The sequence below is a fragment of the Aplysia californica genome, unplaced genomic scaffold, assembly GCF_000002075.1.
Source record: "Aplysia californica isolate F4 #8 unplaced genomic scaffold, AplCal3.0 scaffold00265, whole genome shotgun sequence".
NCBI classification, from domain to species: Eukaryota; Metazoa; Mollusca; class Gastropoda; order Aplysiida; family Aplysiidae; genus Aplysia; species Aplysia californica.
Genome location: NW_004797535.1, coordinates 777,957 through 782,378, shown reverse-complemented (window position 1 = coordinate 782,378; position 4,422 = coordinate 777,957). Strand labels below are relative to the sequence as shown.

Below are 4,422 nucleotides of genomic sequence, written 5' to 3'. Positions count from 1 at the left end.
TGCGATTGAAGGAGGCAGGGGTCGCGTGGCTTCAGATGTAAAAAGACAGAGAAAATGGCCAATAAAGTATCATGTATTCCTTAGCTGGAGAGCCATGGGAAACTGAGCATTTACATTTCCCCCCTTTTTTTGCACCTTTAATCAACGTTTTCAAGAAAAATCCACACCAAAATGTGTTTCTAAATGGACATGAAAGATGTTTAGCCAAAAATAAAACTTTTTTTGGTTGAAATTTCCAAACCGACGGAAAATCGCCTGTTTCATCAATTTCATTATTTTGACGAGCGCCTGATTTCACCACCCTGCCTCACACCCTCACACACACACACACACACACACACACACACACACACACTCACACACACACACACACACACACACACACACACACACACACACACACACACACACACACACACACACACATATATAATATATATATATATATATATATATATATATATATTTGCCTATATTAAATATATACTCAAAGAAAAAAATAAAAGTGTGTATACTTTTAACAGCCACAGCTTAATTAATTGAAGGTCAGCAGTCGCCAATTTTTGCATGGAAGCTGACGTAGGTTATTTTCGTTGGATAAAAATGAGTTGTAGTAAAAATAAATAATTGTATGTCAAGGGAGATATAACTCTATGGTTTTTAACTCTTGCAACTAACTTATAATGCAGCTATTTGTACACGTGTTTGGAATTTAAATCTTTGATTCACTTCCTTTATTTCTCTTTTGTTGAAAAACATAAAATACAGAGATATTTCTGCTTTTAAAACCTGCCACATCTATCAGAACGTGATAGAAGGAGAGCGTTAGTAATGCCCCAGGTTGGAAATACACATCGAAATGGGGCTCAAAGGCCTAACGTCCACACAAAGAGCATTGGGCAGTTGTGCACTCGTGTCGGCTGTCTAGAACGACACATTTTTAATGAAAGACCTAAAAGTGGCAGGCCTTAGATCATAATGCAGAGACAAGACCGAAACATCCACCGAGTTCATCTCAAGAACAGATTGTGTTCTGTATCACTGCAGCACGCAATGTTCCTAGGTAAAGACCAAAAAGGCATTAAAAAATAATCTTGTTAGTTCCGGTATTCTCTCAGTACAGACCGATCTCTCTGCCAAGGGTTTGGCTATTATTTCTTTCTTTCTAAGCACCTGGAGCATTGGGCAGGCATGCAGCAACTGGTTCCCTGTTTGAACGCCAGTTCCTCACTGACACAGCTCTGAATTTCCGTTCTTGAATTTCGTGTTGAGGTGGTGTTTCAGTCGGTTATGTTCTGTTCCAAGTTTTTTTTTGGGGGGGTTTATTGTTGTTGTATTTCTTTAAAGGCGCTTACAGCTACAGGAGGGCATCATTTTTATGAGCTCGCAGGACACATTAAACATTTTTAGTTTAGTGGAATGAGTTAAAAATTTTTCACGGCAGCGGCCGAAGCTTACTGTAATCGATTTTGGACCATCAAGGGCTCTTTTACGTGCGCAGCTTGCACACGGGACCTCCGAGATTTTTCGCCCTTATCCGAGATTGGGCTAGGCGTTATATCTTACCTACCCTAAGATCAGGGGTATGGCTGAAAGACAGCAGTAAGCAGGAGCCAAGGAGCAGCAGTAAAAAGGCTGCAGAAAGAGTCAGGAGCCCCGAGGAGGGGGGGGGGGGGGGGGACAGAGCAGAAACTGGAGACAAAAGCAGGCGATAGAACATGGTTAGAGAACGAGAAAGGAGGTGAAGGGAGAACATTTCAGAGAAGAAATTTTTTCGTCGCTGTCAGCTTGCGATCCCGGGACCTGTTGAATGTGAGGCGAACACCGTAACCTCCAGACCACGAAAGCCCCCGTTCTAAGTATGAACAGAACAACATGCTGTTGACGGTGAGGAGGTAAAAGGAGTCACCCTGGTTGTAGTATGGGTGTTCTTTCCACTTTGCGTCTAACCCCCTTTTGATAATGATAAGACATTAATATTAAGAAAGACGTCGTGGATGCTCACGCGTGGGTAGTTGGAAAGTACCACTGGTGGGTTCTACTTTACTTTCCATCGGTTGTTTCTATCTGTCTGTCTTCCTTTTTACAGCACTGAATGGCCTATAGTATGTCGATGTGCTTCTCTTTACTCAAGCAAACAAAAAAACAAGGGGCTGACATGTTGTACAAGGCAGGCCCATTGTGTTCGCCTCACTTTCAAAAGATTCCGGGATCAAAACCTACCAGTGATGACAAATAAAAACTAGATCTTGATCTATCTAAAAATGTTTCTATTGTTACCCCTTTCTGCTATCTGCAGTCCTGTTCTGCCATTTACTTTCCTCTTCACATCTCATCTCCCGCTCCAGTACACCTTCATCTGACACATCAGGTGATCCAACATTGAAGTGTGTATTTTACGGAATTTGCAAGTGCCAACATTACCCGTGATCGAGGTCTACCCGCTTTCCTTGATACCGGTGAAAAGCTAATCAATATAAATTCAGAACAGAATAATAATGTTTTAATTACCAGTGGTAAAACCACTAATAGTTTATCGTACAGTAATGAATATATAGTTTTAAACAGGACAGAAACAGTGAACCAGTATGATATGTGACCTGTTGTGGGAGCGATATATGAGCCTCCCCAACGGTGTCAGTTGCAATACTGTCACAGAACCAGCGTGTGTCATAATAATGATAATCAATAAATACGGCACCGCCGCAGCCATTTCAAATCGTTAACGTATAATATTTGTCTGACGTTGATCGATGTACATAATAAGTCAGTATTGTCCGACAACAGTATACAACGATAAGGTTCACCGTGTCATTGTCCGAGATTAATTCTGAGACGATCGGACGTCCATTATTATGCCATGCTTTCGTAACGGCCCAGTGCAGCCTAGTCCACAGTCCACACTGAAACTGCTCCATTGCTTTGTTTAATATACATCAATGTACAGTTATAGTTCTACACAATTCAGAAGTAGTTGATGAGTTCAGTGTTAAGAGGAGATACTACTATTCTTGACTTGCTGCCTCAGTAAATTTCAGCGGCCATCTACTTGTGTCTGCGTGTATCGATAAGGCGCTTTGCAGTCGCAATCAGAACACATAAGTTCAATGCCCATGAAGGGAGAATTTTTAGACCCTATAGAATATGTAGTTTTTTTTCTGCAAAGGCGTTGTATCACTCTTTACCTACTACACCTCTAAACTCTGGAAGACACATAGGGAGAAACAAATAAATATAAAACTTCACAACATCATGCCCAAACTGGGATAATGAAAACCTTCGGGCTTCTCAAGAAGAGAAAAGTCCTTTTTACTTGATTACGTATCGGACACACCTGACACATAAATTACCCCCCCCCCCCACCCCCCTGAGGGAGATAAAAACCGTTCTGCGCCGGAAGCGACACAGATTTTACCTCTAGACACATCTTAACAGAATGTCCGGACTTTGGAGAGACCCGAAGGAAGCATTGTAAGGGGGGGGGGGGGGGGAAATTTCAAAATCTGTTCTCTGTTGTTGATCCCAACAGAGTTCTCGATTCTTATGAAGACCATTGGCCTTTACAAGAACTATAGATAGCGTTATTAAAAAAATATTTAAAGTTTTATTTTAAAACCGAGATTTTTATCACAAATTTTTTACATGTTAATCAGAGTTTTGATCTAAACTAGTCGTGCTATGATTTGTAGTGAATGCAACCAAAAGTGTTCGCGCGCTCATATAACCTGACGCAGTTGCGAGCGCCGTAAAATTTTACTCTTACTTAACTAAGTTATCTCTTTGCCGGCTTTGATCCTGACAGCCAGGATCGAAACCCGTCTCCTATATCATATACATTTTGTCGATGGTGTGTAAAAACGCTAACTGACTTACTAACTACACCCCCCCCCCCAAAACAAACAAAACAAACAACAACACAAAAAACAACAACAACAACAAACAAAGAAAAAAACAACAACAAACAACCAAAAAAACAAACCGATACGCTAGTTGCAGGATTTCAGACCTACTTGTGAGACTTTGAACTTTTCAGTGCTTTGTACCTAGAGACGTGATAGTATGTGGGGTGTAGTGGGGCCATGTTGTATAACGATTCAGCGATATCTGAGCCTACTTAGTGGTGTGAGTGACGATATTGTAACAGACCAAATGCGTATCATGTGGTATTACAGCGGTTAGTTTAAGTGGTTGACGTGAAAAGGTTTTCCAGATTGCTTATAATATATTATTGTTGACTGTTGTACACGCATAAGCAAATGCGGCAGTAAGCTGGCCTAATAGGAATGTTGCGAGCAAGCCTGAAAGAAAAAAGATATCAACACCGGAGATTTGCCCCGGCGCAGTGTCACCGATATACCTTCCCTGAGAGGTTGGTTGACAAAAGTCCATTTTTATTACGCGGGGTGGTGTGTGTGTGTGTGT

At 41.3% G+C, this 4,422-nt stretch overlaps 1 protein-coding gene across 1 annotated transcript in view; it reads left to right on the top strand.

The window, feature by feature from the left end:
- LOC101845106 (cholinesterase 2) overlaps window positions 1-4,422 on the top strand; it is a 20,681-nt gene that overhangs the window by 10,935 nt on the left and 5,324 nt on the right. The window lies entirely within an intron of this gene.